Raw genomic sequence first — 16,383 nt, 5'->3', positions numbered from 1 at the left:
AAGTACTGGGACCTAAGACGTCATTTACCACTGAAAGGGAAATTGAGAGTAGAAAGCTTGAAAGGTTTAACAGGAGGAAAACACCACAGTTGCACTATGAATCAACTGTTAACAGAGGTGGATAGTAAGATGAAAAATGTTAGGTGGTACAGTTAAAGAATGAAAGGGGTTGCATCTAGGAGCCAAAGGGATGCTGCAAAGAGCATTATGTAATGCCTATTAACGGGTGGGTATCATTCTCAGCTGTACTCTGATGGTCCCGCGTTCAGTTCTCCAACTGGCCAATGAAGAATTAGAAGAATTTATTTCTGGTGATAAAATTACCTCATTATGGTTCAGACTCCAAAACCAGCTGTAGTCCCAAGCATATGTAAACTAATTGGTTCTAGCCACTTAAAATGGTCTGAATCCTTTCGGCCAGCCCTAGGAATAGCTGCTGGTCTGGTTAAACTAAGGTATATTTAACTTCATCAATCAATGAAAATGTTCTCTTAAATGAAGCTAAGGTATTTCTACCAAATATTAAGTATTGGTAAGTATTTAATAAATTAAGACTACTGTATATTAAAAATTTGACAACGTAAAAAAATGACAGTACCTTAAAAGACCATTCTTTTCCTCTCAAACACTTTCTTCTCAGCTTTTTATACCTACCTATATACTCTCAGCAATATATTGATAAAATAAGTGGTCTTCACCAATGCCTAATCCACTCAATTTGGTTTCATGCTCATGTTGAGGGGAAGCATTTTGTCTAATCATGACAATCATATAATAAATATCACAAACCCCAAAGTTAGTGTCTTATCATAAGCATAAATACAAATACATTCTCATGTGCAAGCCCTCCCAACAATGAAGTTTATACACATTTCTTTAGCAATGCAAGGTTTTTCTCATGAAATCTTAAAATTGGTTTAGTATTATAGCAAGGAAACACCTAAAGGCACTAACTCAGGTTTTGCCTACAGTGCAGTAATCACACCTGGCTTTTGTATGTGATTTTCATGAAATTCATTTGATCCAAAACCACCTGGTATATTACTTCTAAAGGAAGATGCATTTATAACATTGTAAAAATGGCAAAAAAATATGGCTAACAGAAGCCATGAAAAAATCTGTCTTGGAATAACAAAAGCAACTCGCATCATAATCCTTAGTTTAGTCTCCATTGGTCTCTCTACTTCTAGAAGGTCAATTTGATTATTCACATTATTAAGGTTTAAGAATAGTCTTACATAGTCTTTCAAGGTTCAAGTTCAATGTTTAACCTCAGCACAAGGATCAAGTTTTTAATTTACAAATTTAGTAATGACTGATTCAACAATGATCTCACATTCTCAAATGAAATTCTAGTATAATAGGCTTGTAATAAATACATACTCACATTTTACAAAGCCTGACACATCAAAACAATTACATGAACTATGCCCATAGTAAAAAGTTAGTATGGGAACAATTTTACATCAACAGCGAGATTTCTTACTATTGGTTAATAGGGTCAAGATATTCATTCCTCAGGTTGTTTCAAGGCTTGACTAGGTACACTGAAAACGTCAGGGAAATTTTTGTAATTACCTCCAAATAAAATCCTTACTCTGCTGGCAGAAACCTAGGCCAGATTAACCCATATTTAAATTTTTCGTTTGCAATATTACATAGAATCTAATGAAATTTAATTTACTTTAGGGAAGAATTCACAACTAAAACTCAAATTAACATTTTTTGAACTTCTATAAAACATGGCCTTTAGTCATTCAGTAACAAACTTAAATTTTAGATGCCAAATCTAACCATGGCTTTGCAAGCCTTATATAGGCCAGACATAATAAATAATAATGGAGAGGCTAGGCTCAACTAAGCACATTAGAACAAAGCTTTTGGGAAATATCTACACAACTTGAAAATGAGCCTGCATAAAGTCATGAATAGAACAAATTGCCACTAGAACCTAGGATTGCATGACTTTGTTAGCTCCCTCCCAGAAGAAAAACAATTCAGTTGGTTACAAGCAAAAAGACAATTTTGGCAATGTACCTATCAAACAATACAAAATGTTTTATTCACATACCCCCTCCCAAAAAAATTCATTAAAAAATATAAGAATTTTGGCAATATTACCTGGACAAAGCATAAGATCCATAATACAGTATTGTACCTAATCAAGAGCCTCTTAATTTTCTTTCAGATCTAAAACTATGCTCAATCTCTACATAAAATATCTGCAGGATGAGCATCTAAACATATCTTTACTTCCACTCAATGTTTTGCACAATGTTACAAAAAAAGTTTTGGATCACTTAACAGCATTTGCATAAATGTTTTTTACTGTACATTAACAAATCGCCAGCAGTACAGAAAACTGTAGAGTCAAGAGGAGTGGTAGGGTAATGTTATTTATGCTAATAATCTTTACTCCAGAAGGAAGTCTCATCAGAAGACTTGCAACTTATTGCAAAGAGACGAGAAAAGACAGATGAATCACTAACTGGAGGTGGGAGCACAACACCTATGTGCATAACACTTGATTGTACAATTATTATTGATCAATGGACCAGTACTCACAACACACTTCACCTGGGGGATCAATTTTGGCCTGTGTGAATGTGCTACACATGCTGAAGCATGTTTGGAACAAAACCTAAACAAGGGCAAGCACAAGTACTGTAATAAAATATCAAATCACATAAGTAATAAAACAAAAATAACAAGGAGTGGTTTAGACAGAAAGGAGAATCAAAGGCAACTGTTATTGTTGATTTGGGAGAGTAAAATTTACTTTGAGTAAAATCCCACCCAAAGCCTAGGCAAGGTCAACAATTATACTGCTCATTACACCCTAGCAATGTTTACATAATGGAAATATCTGAATGAGCTATCATCAAATATGCATTTAGTCAACAGTACAGCATTGTGATTCAGTCAAGCCAAAAGGGCAAGAGGTGTTATAACAAGATTGTAAACAATGGGTATCACTCATACAAAAGGTCAAACAATGTAAGAAGCATATCAGCTCTTCTTACTTCAACAAGTCGCACAAAAGAATGAGCAGAGTTGCCTTGCAGGCCATAGAGCCAAATAATGCTTCCAAGGCTAGGACCTATGAGGCCATTCAGTTGCACTAAAACAATTGTTAGGAAAGGATGGAAAGATATGAATGGAGATACAGTAAAAGGAACAAAAGGGGTTGCAACTAGGGGCTGAAGGGGCACTGATGGCACTGCCCCTCCATGGGGAAAAGATTTGTTTCATGAAATTTAGGCTGTCTACTCAAGCACTGGGGCACTTTTGGCCAGTCAGCACCAAGTGAAAAAAGGAGCTGGAGTGGTTGGACAGTGAGACTGAAGGAAGCAGGAATGGCCTCAGCTAGGGGCGATTGATTGGCTTAATATTCTCTGGCATCCGGACAACTAAATTTATATAAAACCTAGGACACAACTAGATTATACAGTATATATATATGAAAAAGTAAATCTCTAGCCACCGGCACCGTAAATAACCTCTTCCCAAGGACTTTGGCTAGGATGTACCAGCCATTCTTGTCTTGGGCCTGGAACAGGGGCTTCTCTTCAGGTTCCATGACTGAAGCATTCAATTAGCAAATGTTTGACATTCAAAGGGACCAGGCAGTCACCATAGGATGGTTGATTTCCATTTACTAATAAACACGTATGAGGCAGTGTGCTGAAGGGATGTTGCAGACCCTTTAGAACTGCCTATGGTGCACCAAGTGATGTGCACTGACAGCACTATCCTCCTACGGGACTAAGGGGTTCGTAATAACCGCAACTTTTAATACAAGAAAGTTATCACAAATATCACACTATGAATTTACTATACATGAAATTATGTTCTGTTTTTTTTCCTATACAGTTCTTTGTATTCTGTGCTGTATCAAAATAAGCTACTGAAGACTGCTTATAAACTCACCAATTAAAGTCACTGTGTAGCATTATCTGTAGAATAACCCATTATCTGTAGAATAACCAAGTTGAAGGAATGGCTTAACAATCCATTATTTTAAATATTTCCACATATTGGCAATAGTGGCAATAAATACTACATTAAGTTATGAGTAACATTTGTGCCTGAACCAAAATGGTGGCATTATCTTTGAATCCTCGTAGCCAAGGCCAACCTTTCATAACTTCCCTGGGTGAGAGGGTTAAAGGAAAATTAGGATGAAGTCTGAAGAATGAAGCTATATCTGTATCTTAAATTGTACAAGTATCAATTTGATTTAGGTAAATTTCTTCAAATTAAAAAACCCTTTAACTGGTTGACTGTAGCAGAAATCTAAAACCAATACAGAGTGTAGTTTACTCTCAGAATTCAGACACTGAACCCAAAAGGTATATCGACTCAAAAATTCCGAACTTCGGGGTTCTGTCTTGGTCTCAAGAGTGTATGGATTTGACTTTGCCAAGGCCTCAGAAGGTGCAAACTTGACTATACATTGGTCAATGGGATAAGGATGGACTACAACAATTTGATTACCTTATACAATTGCAACTGTACAGTGCTCAACATGCCTTTAAAGGGTGACAACACTCATTTTTTAATTTAAATTAATATTTAACACGTTAAACAGTGTAGTGTGGAAAGACTATTTAACACATTAAACAGTGTAGTGTGGAAAGACCTGTAACAGAAAAAGGGACAAATCTCTATAGATCTGTGCTAAAATTGTTCAATTACAAAGCGAAGTTGCATAAATATTTAGTAACTCAAGGAAAGGGATCTTGCATTAGTCAGTAGGCAGCTATCTGTGCAAAAACTCTGAAAGTAGAGAAACCTATCAGTGTGACTTTAATGTCTCTTCCAAACAACTAGACCAACAGCCCAGGATCACAATCATGGATGGTGGTCCTGCCTGATGAGTAACCCCATTTGATGTGTGCCTAAGACAATTGGAGCAGAGTCTCTTTGAACAACCAAAGGAGTGGACTCCCAGGGAAGGGTGACTGCTAGAAACAAGAACTATGCAAGTAGCCTAATACCCTCTACAGAAGCTGCAAGATTATGTAAGTAGCCTAATACCATCTACAGAAGCTGCAAGATTAAGTTCATATGAACGCAGAGCCAATTGCAGATAGTAGCAGAGGCTTCCAGCACAAGAGGCAGTACCAGCAAGCAGAAGGCAAGCAAGTTACAAAGGCAAACTAGTAGAACAAGCACTAATGGAACAAAAAGGCATCACTGAGTCACAGGAATATTAAACATGGCAGAGTTACAGAAACCTCAAGAATCCTGCTAAGGACATGAGAATTTCATTTGGATCATAGGCTTTGTAGTAACAAGCTCATAAAATTGAAGACACCAAAAAGTCATGAGTGTGTCTAAGCAACAAAAACACATGTCTAAGCATGTGAAAAAAATAACCAAAGCCACATCAACAGACTGAAGTAGCATGAACAATAGTGGCAATAAGCCGAGTGGGAGGTTACAAGGTAGGGAGTCAAGGAGCTAACAGAGCTTCAACGATTCTAACACAAAAAATGGTTTTATAACTAAGAACTTGCAAATGTGGGAAGACTCAATGCAAGATGTTATGTCATGAGGGTAGTTTGCATTGGTAGCACTGACAAAATGAGAATGAAGTAGCCAAAATCAGATGCACAAGACTTCTCTAAAGGAGAAGAGGGTGTACAAAACTTCATGAATTAAGTGCTGCACAACAGGTATGGGTCAGTTTCAAATCAGATTAAGGAAAAATAGGCTTTACCTAGAATAAACTGACAATCTTGCACTCCACAGTTTGTAATATGCAGAAAAATTTTGCAAATATCAAAGTACATGAACAAATTCCTGATCTACTAATGCATATGGTACAAGTTTTCAGATATTAAATATTAACATGATTTTCTCATTGTTTTGCATATTTCTGTTCTCTATTGTCTAATAATTTCAATAAAAGTATTCCTTTGAAACTCCGTATTTTCAGACTTTGATAAAAGAGAGTTGAGTACAATTTTTCCTATTTTTTATTGAGCTCCTAAAGACAAGTTTCAATAGTATGATTATAATATATTACATCAATGATAATGCTTAATCACCTCAAATGTTAAAAATTCAGAGAAGTTTGATTAAGTTACAGGCTATTTTCTGTATACCTAATAGGTCAAGTAAATCAAATTAAGTATTGGCCAAAGAAATTAAGTCCAATGTGCTGTTCTAATATTTCTCTCTCTTTCATAACGAATTTTCTGTTCATTCCTTTTTGTTTCACTGATAACCAGACAAAATAGGATAAATTAGTGAAAGTTTGGCCTCTAGTGGAACACCTGAACAAAATTTGCCATAGTCTACCCAATGGATCAGCACTTAGCCCTTGATGAAGCCATGATACTGAAAAAAAATATTTTGGTACAATTGGATGGTAAGCAAATGTATTTATTAAAAATAAACCTGAGATTTACATTCAAATCCTAAGCCTAAATTCTCCTCTTGGATACCTGGCTATCTTGGACATATACCAAAGGACAGCCTTTACCAGTCAAATCCTTACTATGAAGAAATTGTTTGGAAAAGGTGAAGCACTCTGAAGAAACTTCAAAGCCACAAAAAATATACCACTTGGGTTTTACTTTGACAGCTACTTCATAGGTTTACCTTCAGTAATCATTTTCAAGAGATGAACTATAGAGCAACAAGTACAATTTGAACTGAGAGGATGCTTAAATCCTGCCTTATAAATCCAATAACCAAAATGAAGGTGGTCCCTAGAGCTACGGATGTTGTGGGTAGTGTGCATAACATCTTCCCAATACCCTCGAAGGGCAAAGCAACAGTACTATATCAAGTGTTTCACTGGTTTATCCGCTTGGGTAAGTGTTTCTTGATGGTCTGGAGAGAGGAAAAAAAAAGTCAACCACTATAATTAGGATTAAAAAACCCATATGGGTGCCCAATGTTTTCTTGGACTTTCAATGCAACAATTCAGAATAGCTGGCTATTGAATTGCATACATGAATTCAATCTTTCACTTTTGTCTCACTAACACTACATTGCAACAATCTTCAGCAGGCAGAATCACATGCAGGGTTAAATCAGCAAGACGTAACCAAAGGTTATTCCAGATGAATGTTATGACAATACTGGGTACTATGTCAAACCTTTACATAAATATGAAGGTGTGCTCTGACCTCTTGCAGCATCCTTCTAAAGGGTGCATCAAGTGTGGCATTCCTTTGTGTGAAATGTTTCACTGAAAAGGACTGTCATGCCCAACAGCACACTACAGTACTAGATATAAAAGCCCAAGCTGTTTTTTAAAGGGATTTTGACAAAGGAAAAATTTATTTCTGGGGGAAGACCTGTGTCACCCAGTGAAATTGGTTCCAATCAGCACATTTCTAGGTTTAAGACTGCTATATATACCAGAGAAAAAGCTATGTAGGATGCTGAGCATTACCTCCAGTCTGAAACATCTCTGTACAGATGTCGGTATACTGTGTATACCAGGGGTGAGTTATTACGCTTCACAGGCTTTCTGTCCAATAGACTTCTCACCTAAAGACCCAAATTGATGAGCTGTTACAAACTTGTAACTCGAATATTCTCACCTGACCGCCAAGTGTAGGCCATCATGAGTGACACGTCATGCTAAATTTGCTCCCTACCAAGCTGAGTATCACCTGGGTGGGAAAATGAGGGTGGGTCAGGACACAGGTCTCCTCAGAAATAGATTTTTCCTTGTCAAAATCCTTTCTGGGTCGACCTGTGTCAGCCAGTGAAATAGTAACAGAGAATTAACTAACGAGAGCTTGGTGGCCCGCCTCAGAGAGTACAATACAAACGAGCTAAAATAAACATTTAAAGAAAACTTCACTGTGTTTTAATACAGACAATTCAAACATTATCACAAAAGTAGGATTCAGAGGCACACAGGTAAAAATTCATAAATACACAGGAAAAATTTTTGAGGTACTCAGATAAAATTTTTGAATACTAGATATTAATCCAACTAGTATACTTAAGGCTAACAAAATAAATGACAATGAGGCATTGTGGGAAATAAATGCTAGGCTATGGGATTAAATTCATATAACTAAACTTGAGTTGGACCAGGGGTACCACACCACCCACTGCAACTGTGGAAAATTTAAGGGCCTCTAAAGACTTAAAGATAGTATGTTTAAATACTTTTGATTTCCAACCCGTATATTTAAGTTCGTCAAAATTCACAATGAAAAAAGTTAGTGCCACCGCATGAACATCATGGACCCAGTACTGATTCCGATTTGCTTAATAACAAAGTAAAGAACTTGCTGTCTGATGGTTTTGAGTGAGATATTGCCCTCCCCCCCTTCCCTAACAAAAAGGGTACCCGAAGTTCTATTAGAGGTCCACCTAAGTGTTAAGCCCAAAAGTATTGATGGGCAAAGAGATAAATCTTGTGGAAGAGGGACAATCTGACCACCTATTCTGCAGGTCTTCGCTCTTGCTAAAAAAACTAGATCTGGGGATAACAGAACTTCACCTGACGGAGGAAATCAACACATTCAGATTCTCTAGAAAGAGCAGACAGTTCAGAAATTCTAGCCTGAGGCCAGACTTACTAAGAACAGAGTTTTCCTAGCAGACTCGGATATGAACATGAAAGGTTATCAGTGTCTGATGCCAACCTAAGAACATCATTTATACCAGGAGACCGTGTGTGGACGGTTGCTGGTTTAAGTTGCGACATGCTCTAGAATAGATGAAAATATGAGTCCGAAAGATTAATATTAAAGCTATAAAAAAATATTCTTTTTAAAGCAGATTTAGTTTAGTAACAGTACTAGAAGCCAGACCCTTCTCGAATAGCTGACCTAAAGAAAGAGATTGCTTGGTTCGTGGTCATTCATGAGCATTTGATTCTCTCAGAAACAAGGCTAATTTAACTGAGTCATATACTGCCTGGAGGGTAGATTCTCTTTATCCGACTCAATAAATAATATATTAAGAGGGTCAATTTGCACCATGCCTTTAAGTGGTGCGTATTTCATGAAATCCATAAAGTTAGGGCACCTGAGAATTTGAGGAAGCTGACACAATCCGAGTTTGCACTATTTTGTGTTAATCCGAGGGTTGGGGATAGGTCTGGGAGTGAGCTTCAACAGGAAGTAAGGGAAAACCAACTGCTTTTGGGCCAGTTGGGTGCCACCAGTGCTACTTCGGCTCTGAATGATCTTAGCTTGTGCAAAACTTTTCATCAGCAAATTTTACCGGGGAAACAGATAGACCCTTTGCCACCTGTTCCAAACGATTGTCATTGCATCTGTATAAGCCAGAGGATCCAGATTGGGAGCTACGTAACAGGGAAGTTTGTGGTTGTTTCGTGGCAAACAGGTCTACCTGGAGACCCGGTACAGAAGACAAATCCATGCTTAATGACTTTGTTCAGAGACCACCTGACTCCAGTGGGTTGTCCTGGAAAGTGAGTCCAACATTCCGGACACCTGCCAGGTGGGTGGTTGACAGATGCCAACAATGTTTCCTGCTAGGGAGAAAATTGGGCGGTGATCACTTGATTGATATGACCTGACTTTGAGCTCTCTGTTCAGGCAATGCACTATAACCGTACTTGTCTAGTACCAACCTGGACATGTGAATCTGTCTAGCGGGGCGAAGTTTTTTAGTTACAGGAAGAACGGGCCATTGGCTTCAGGATGTTTAGTGGAATCATGAACACTGTCGACCACGTTCCTTGACTGTTGGGAGTATCCCCAAATCTCCAAATCGCTCAGGAGGCGTCTACAGGCGTACCACGAGAGACGGAGGGGGAAATTGAGAGGCACTCGATCTTGATAAACTTTGACTGTCGACCATCAAGGGCGAAGTCTTTTCCTCAAGATCTGGGGATCAGGAGAAAGTTTGTCTTGCTCCGCCTGTTGGGTCAGCCCCTGCCAAACCCTGTTTATGCTTCAGTTTGGTTTTCAGCAGCAAGTCTGTCAAATGAAGAAAACTGAAGAGAGCCGAGTATCCTCTTCTGGCAATGCCGAGAGGCATGCTTGTTTCTGAGGAACTGTCTGGTAGCTTGGCTATTTTTTCTCTGGCTGGTGGCAAAGACAGTTTGTGAGTGCTGAGGTCCCATGAATCCCTAGCCACTGGAATTGAGCTGGGACTAAGCGTGATTTTTTCCAGTTTATTTGGAAACCGAGGCCAGGTATTCCAAAAATTGATAACTATATGGGTTTCTGACACTTTGGCACTGGGTGCCCAATGATCCAATCGTCCAGATACGCAGCCAACATAATCCCTTTGGGACCTGCAGCTCTGAACGACTGTCTCTCAGTTTGGAAAAATTGGGGTGCAATGTTGAGCCTGAATGGCATGACCTGAAGGAGTAGGCTTGTTTTCCTAGTCTGAATCCCCAGGTAAGGGGAGAAGCTGCATTAGGGACGTGATAATAAGCGCCTGTAAGATTATAGAGGTTACGGCCCCACGAGAGGAAGTAGGGTCCCGCAGACCGTGAGATTGTAAGCATGCGGAATTTGTCGCATTGAATGAATGAATCGAGGCGGGACAGGTCCAGAATTACCGCTTGTCTGAGTCCTTTCTTTGAACACTGAACAGACGGCCTTGAAGCCTCAAGTGTCTGACTTTCTTATTGCATTCTTTGGCAGGAGTTCTTCTGCAAAGTCCTGTAAGTCCTGGAGGGGGTGTTGAAGGAACCGATTGGTGGGGAGGCCTGCACCAGCTCCAACCCAGTCCTTTGAGAGTTCATGCTGTGGCCCATGGGCTGAAGGCCCAACGTCCCGGAAGAGGCAATCTCCCTCCTACCTGGGGCGTCTCATTGATTAGAAGGTCTTGCTACCTTTGGTCCCTGCCTCCCTTCCTCGTGAGAGGGGCCTGATGGTGCTCACCTCTGCAGGGCAGCTCTAGTCTGGCTTCCTCTTGCAAAATCTGTTATAGCCTCGAAATGAAACCCGAGCTCAAATGAAGCATTGAAAGCTGGGGACGTCATGAAAGTTGGTGGGAAGCGGAAGCATGTTGACTCATGCACCAAAACAAACTGCTGTTAAATGCGCTCAGATGTGGGAGGGCTGCCTGACCTGAGAAACCGGGAACAGCCTGGAAGCGCCAGTCGGGGCTTGAGGTCTCTTTAGTTCTGGAACCTCCTAAACCTCTTCCCTTTAGGTTGAGGGCCGGAGGTCTCGGGAAAACCTCCCTCTTAAAAGGAAGGCCCCACCAGAGATCTTAAGACTTTTGTTGGTTCTAGTAGCTTCAGCCATAAACAGACAACTCTATCCTCCGAAAGAGATTAGGTCCCCAGATAGAACTTTTATTAGCCTATTAGGTTCATGTCTGATGGTGGTCCGTAAAGATGTGTTTTCTGCAATTTTTGAAATTGGCTACAACAAAGTCGTAAAGATCTGACTGGAAGGAAGCCAGAGCGACTTTGTAACCACCTGAAACAAGGGCTCATCATGATAGGTTGAGCTGTTACTTCCAGACATAGTGACTGGGCGCAGGGAACGACCTAACCCTGCACCTGGTTTCGAATTCTGTTTTTGAGCAAAGCTTCTGGAATTCGAGGAAGGTTCACTGAACAAGGCGGAGGCACACCAGACCGCTTCCTACTGTAAAGTTGCCGGAGCTCCCAACCAACACTCAGTCTCCGGGAAAAGGAGAGAGAGTGGAATGGTTTCAGAGCTGAGGCATAGGCTTGCCATCCAAAACCTTTGAAGAGTCAACTCCGCAATTTTAGTAGTGCAAGGAGTCGGAATGGCACGCCAGTAGAGAACATCAGAAAGACCCTTTAAAAAGGAGTGATTAGTGTTCTCGCACTCCCAACTACTGGGAGGGCGCCAGCAACAGAGTAGATTGAGCCTGATCCTTTGGGAAGATAACCGTCTCCTTAGGGACCTTGACAGTCTCACCTCTTGAATCCAGCACTCCAAGGTCCAGCAACTCCCATGATCCAGAAATTTCTTTAATAGCCACCATTAGTTCTTGAGTGGCTACAAGGGCAGAGCCAGACTGTTTTTTAATTTTTTCGGACTTCCAAACAAACTTGCTCAGAAAATACACAAGCACAGTTTATTTCCAAAGAAAACATTGTGGAACCCAAAAACATACAGCATACAAAAGAACCATAATTTGTATATAAACTAATACAGTACTGTGACACACATCCTTCAACTCTTAGATGTGGGAGAGTGCAGCTGAATTAAGCTTCCTCCTCCTCTCCTTTCCTTCCCTTTCTGGCTGAAGGCAGAAAGAGCAGTGACTATGATGATCCAGGGACCAATCATGAGCATGTCCACTGACATACAAAGATAGCTCAGGAAAGCTGTGATGGTCAATAATCCATGAGAGTGTAGACTATCTCCCTACAAGTTTACAATTACCTGTGCATGAGAAGTGTTGAGGTTAGTCTGTCCCCTTCAAGTACAAGCAGGATACTGTTACCGGAAGCGACAGTATTGCACCAGGGACTATGCATAAGTGAACCCATACAGTGAAATCTGATGCTAGCAGACCTGTGCACTGAACCATCCACAATGCCCATGACCACCCGGGATCCCCAGCAACAGAGCAAAACCTCAAGAGAACTTTATAACCTTCTTCCAGAAGTCTTCTCAGCCTTATTCCTGTTTCCATTGGTTCAAAGAGGACAAGTGAGGTGTGGAGCAAGAAGACAAAGCAGTGCTTCCTTAACCTTCTCCAAACCATATGTCTCCATCCTGTCCCAAACCCACCAATGACAATGGAAATAAGATACCCTTGAAGGGATAGGAGCAATGTCAGGGCAGCAGTAACAAAGCAAAGGGAACAGAAATAGAAATATTTCTTGTAAGGCATACAGACTGAAGGGGGAAGCCATGACCAATGGGAGGTTTACAAATCTGTTTAGGTTATAAAATCTGTTTGCTCTATCCCCACTCCCATCTGTATTTGGGTATAAAATCTGTTTGCTCTATCCTCACTCCCATCTGTAAGTGCTGACAATGATTTTACTGTTTCAAGCACTAGATTTGTGTACTATACATACAGTAAACAAGAGAAGCTGCATTTGGTATTTTGGGATTTACCCTAAATATACTGTACTGTATTTTGGCCAATGGTAACCCTGAGCCTGGAAGTGACCAACAATCAGTTGATTACCCTTCAAATCAAGATTATTAGGGAACTGAGTAGACATCTAGGTTGTCCAATAACTGTTGGAAGGTTTCCTCCATCATGGTCAAGGGGTCAAGTACCAGTGAACATAACACCAACAAATTTCGGTTTAGCTGGGTGGCAAATAGCTCTCTCACCGAGTTCCCTATACAGTACTATACCTTGAGTAATGCCTTCATGTCTGATGTAGGAACCACTCTGTCCATTCTACTTGAACTGGTATGCCATCACATTCAGCCAACCTAGGATGTACCTAGCCAACAATTCCACAGCATGATGTACTGCCACTTGCACACCTCCATGGCAATTTTGCATTGTGGTACTGAAAGTGTTTCTCCCTGTTTGTTAATGCAAGACACCATGGTTGTCTTAACTCATGAGGACCAAGTGTCCCATCAACTTCTGAAAGGCATGCACATGCAATGGAATGCCCCCATCAAGGATGTGTATGCAAAGTGTTCTTTGTTCCACATGACTTGAATGAACGTTTTCTGGTGAGCTTTCAACCACTCTTTGAAGATTCCAAAAGGTTACTGTCATCCGTCCACCCTACAACTGAAGTTTCTTACCTTTTTTATCCAAGGGACCTGGAGAGACTAGGGAACAGTCACACATAACCACCCCTTCAGGCAAAACTGTATCAACCACATAAATGAGCATCCTTGTGAACTAGTTTTTCTCTGGACAACAGATACCTAAAGGGTCCTTTACATTAAAGTACTTGTCTAAGAGACTTGCCTGTATGGAGTGTCAAAATGACCAATATCCAAGTGTTAAGGTGTTAACGACCAATTGACATGTTGAAACGTTATTAATTCTTCAAAATGAGACATTTGTGGGTGGAGACAGGTAACCGCAGACTTTTAGGCCAAGAGTAAAGGGATTTTGGGCAGTCTGTCAAACCGAGTTCACAGAAGTATGTGGGAGTAATAACTATGGACTTTAAAAAAAAGCAAGAGTTCGTTCGTTCACGATTTCATTGACACTTTCGGTCATCGTCCCGCTTCAAGGGAAGTGAAATCACCAGATTACTCCCATAGGATACTAAAGAACAAGGACTATGACACTTTGTTGCAAAAACTTAAAGAATTTGACCATAATGCTACAAGAGAGACTGTTCAAGAAAATTAATTTTGTAAAGAATTGAAGAAAGTGATGTTGATGTCCTCAAAAAAAATCAGGATCATCAACAGATGACTTGTACGAGTCAAAACTTTGGTATTACAATCAAATTATGTTCTTGTGCAACCCAGAGCAGAGCTCCAAGGGCAAGTAGTCATCCAAAGAACTAGCACAAATTTATTTTGTAATTGTGACTATAGGCCTGCAATAGGTAATGTGAACACATTCAACAAAGCATAAACAGAAATAGAATACTCACACAAGTTTCATATGTTCAAATTTTAACTCATAAGAATTGAGAATGAAGGATAACATATACAGTAGGCAGTCCCCGGTTTACGATGGGTCTGGCTTATGACGTTCTGAGGTTACGACGCTTTTCAAATATATTCATCAGAAATTATTTCCCAGTTTACGACACATGTTCCAGGGTTACGACGCATTGTACGCCGATCCGACGGAAGAAATATGGCTCCAAAACGGCAGAATTATAAAAATTTGGAGGTTTTTTTTGATGAAAGACTCAATAAAAATGTAGTTTACATCACTTTCAAATACACCCAAAGCATTAAAAGTAAGGTTTTCTTAGGATTTTTGAAGATTTTCGACAATTTTTCGGTTAACGACGCGGCGTAAAAGCGGGACCCCCGTCGTAAACAGGGGATAGATAAAGGACTCCCATAATTATGAACTGCAGTTGTATAATAAAGACCTATACAGTGTATCATCCCATCTTGCCAGTATAATAAAGACCTATACAGTGTATCATCCCATCTTGCCATTCAACTTTCCCCTCATTGTTGATGTATTTCATGAATTGTTCTCTAACTTTGCATCCTCCTCATAGTTTCTTGAATACCCTCGTTGAAGTTCAGTGAATGCGTTGTGTTCACCTAACGCTTCATGGTTAATTTCATTATCCAAGGATTCATTGCTAATAGAATAGTCTTTGCACTTTCTATGCAAAAAATTGTGCAGTGTCATGCATCCCATTAGAGTACTACATTGTCTGTGTGTTCTAATTTCATACTGACTGTAGTCAGAATAACCCTAATCTAGATGCTAATATACAAAACACATTCTCAGTTATTCGTCTTGCTCTAGACAGGCAATAATTGAAGATTTTCCGTCCTCTGTTCAGGTCTTTTTAAGGAAAAGGTTTTAGGAAATTGCATCAAAGAGCAAAAGCTTCATCTCCCCAAAAACACACGGTAGAGGAGAGCTGCTATTCCCAGCAACCTCATCTTTTGGTAGTTAGAGGTTACCATCAAAAACTAGCTTACCAACTTAGTAATTTCAAATATACCACCATCAGATACACGTCCACTGTAACCGAAATCGCCCATTATAAATTCATACATTGCATTTACTGTACAAGAGCAAGCATAACTGTGCTGTAGTACCCCCTATAATTTTATAAAAATATGATCCAAAATCAGGTGGTTGATTAATTCTTATATGTTTTCCACCTATGGCACCAACACAACTTAAAAGACCATTTTCTTTAAGTCTTTTGCATAACGTCACCATTCTCCTTCACTCTGTGGAAACTGGAAAAAATATTTATACTGTATATAATTATGTCAAAAAAATATATTGTACATAAAATTACTATGTTATTTAGGGTTACGTTAAAGCATTAAAATAGTTGTCTTTATAGAAGTGACACCTACATGGAGGATTGATAAAATTATATACTTTATCACATGCTTTAAAAAAATTGGAACTAGATACATTGTGATACTGTAACTAAGAATAATAAAGGAGAAAATAAGACTAGATACTGTGATTTAAATTGGCTACCTGAACAGGTTTCAGCCAATCCCGTAAAGTTATGACAACTTTTAAAATTACACAAAAGAAGAGTATTTTATATTTATTAATATTTACTGAATGATTTAGAAGCATAGCACATACTTTAGTTACAGACCAGTAGATCTGTTACCTACCAAACTCGTGTATAAATAATGTGTTGCATAAAAAGGCAAACCAAACAAAGCTGACCACCCGTTAAGATATTGTGGCTCGCAAATTAGAATCACTGAGTACTGCATTCAGAATTTTGGTGATTATGTTGCCCAAATGATCAAAGACGTTTGGAGTTAATTTGTCAAACAAGTGCTATTGCTCAAAAACTGGTAAGTGATGCTG

The 16,383-nt window shown here is 39.4% G+C and overlaps 1 long non-coding RNA gene across 3 annotated transcripts in view; it reads right to left on the bottom strand.

The window, feature by feature from the left end:
* LOC136844398 (uncharacterized) overlaps nucleotides 1–16,383 on the bottom strand; it is a 41,138-nt gene that overhangs the window by 4,275 nt on the left and 20,480 nt on the right. The gene's annotated exons all lie outside the window — the stretch shown is intronic.

This window comes from Macrobrachium rosenbergii, chromosome 12 (assembly GCF_040412425.1).
Source record: "Macrobrachium rosenbergii isolate ZJJX-2024 chromosome 12, ASM4041242v1, whole genome shotgun sequence".
Taxonomy (NCBI): Eukaryota; Metazoa; Arthropoda; class Malacostraca; order Decapoda; family Palaemonidae; genus Macrobrachium; species Macrobrachium rosenbergii.
This window is presented reverse-complemented; position numbering and strand designations above follow the sequence as displayed.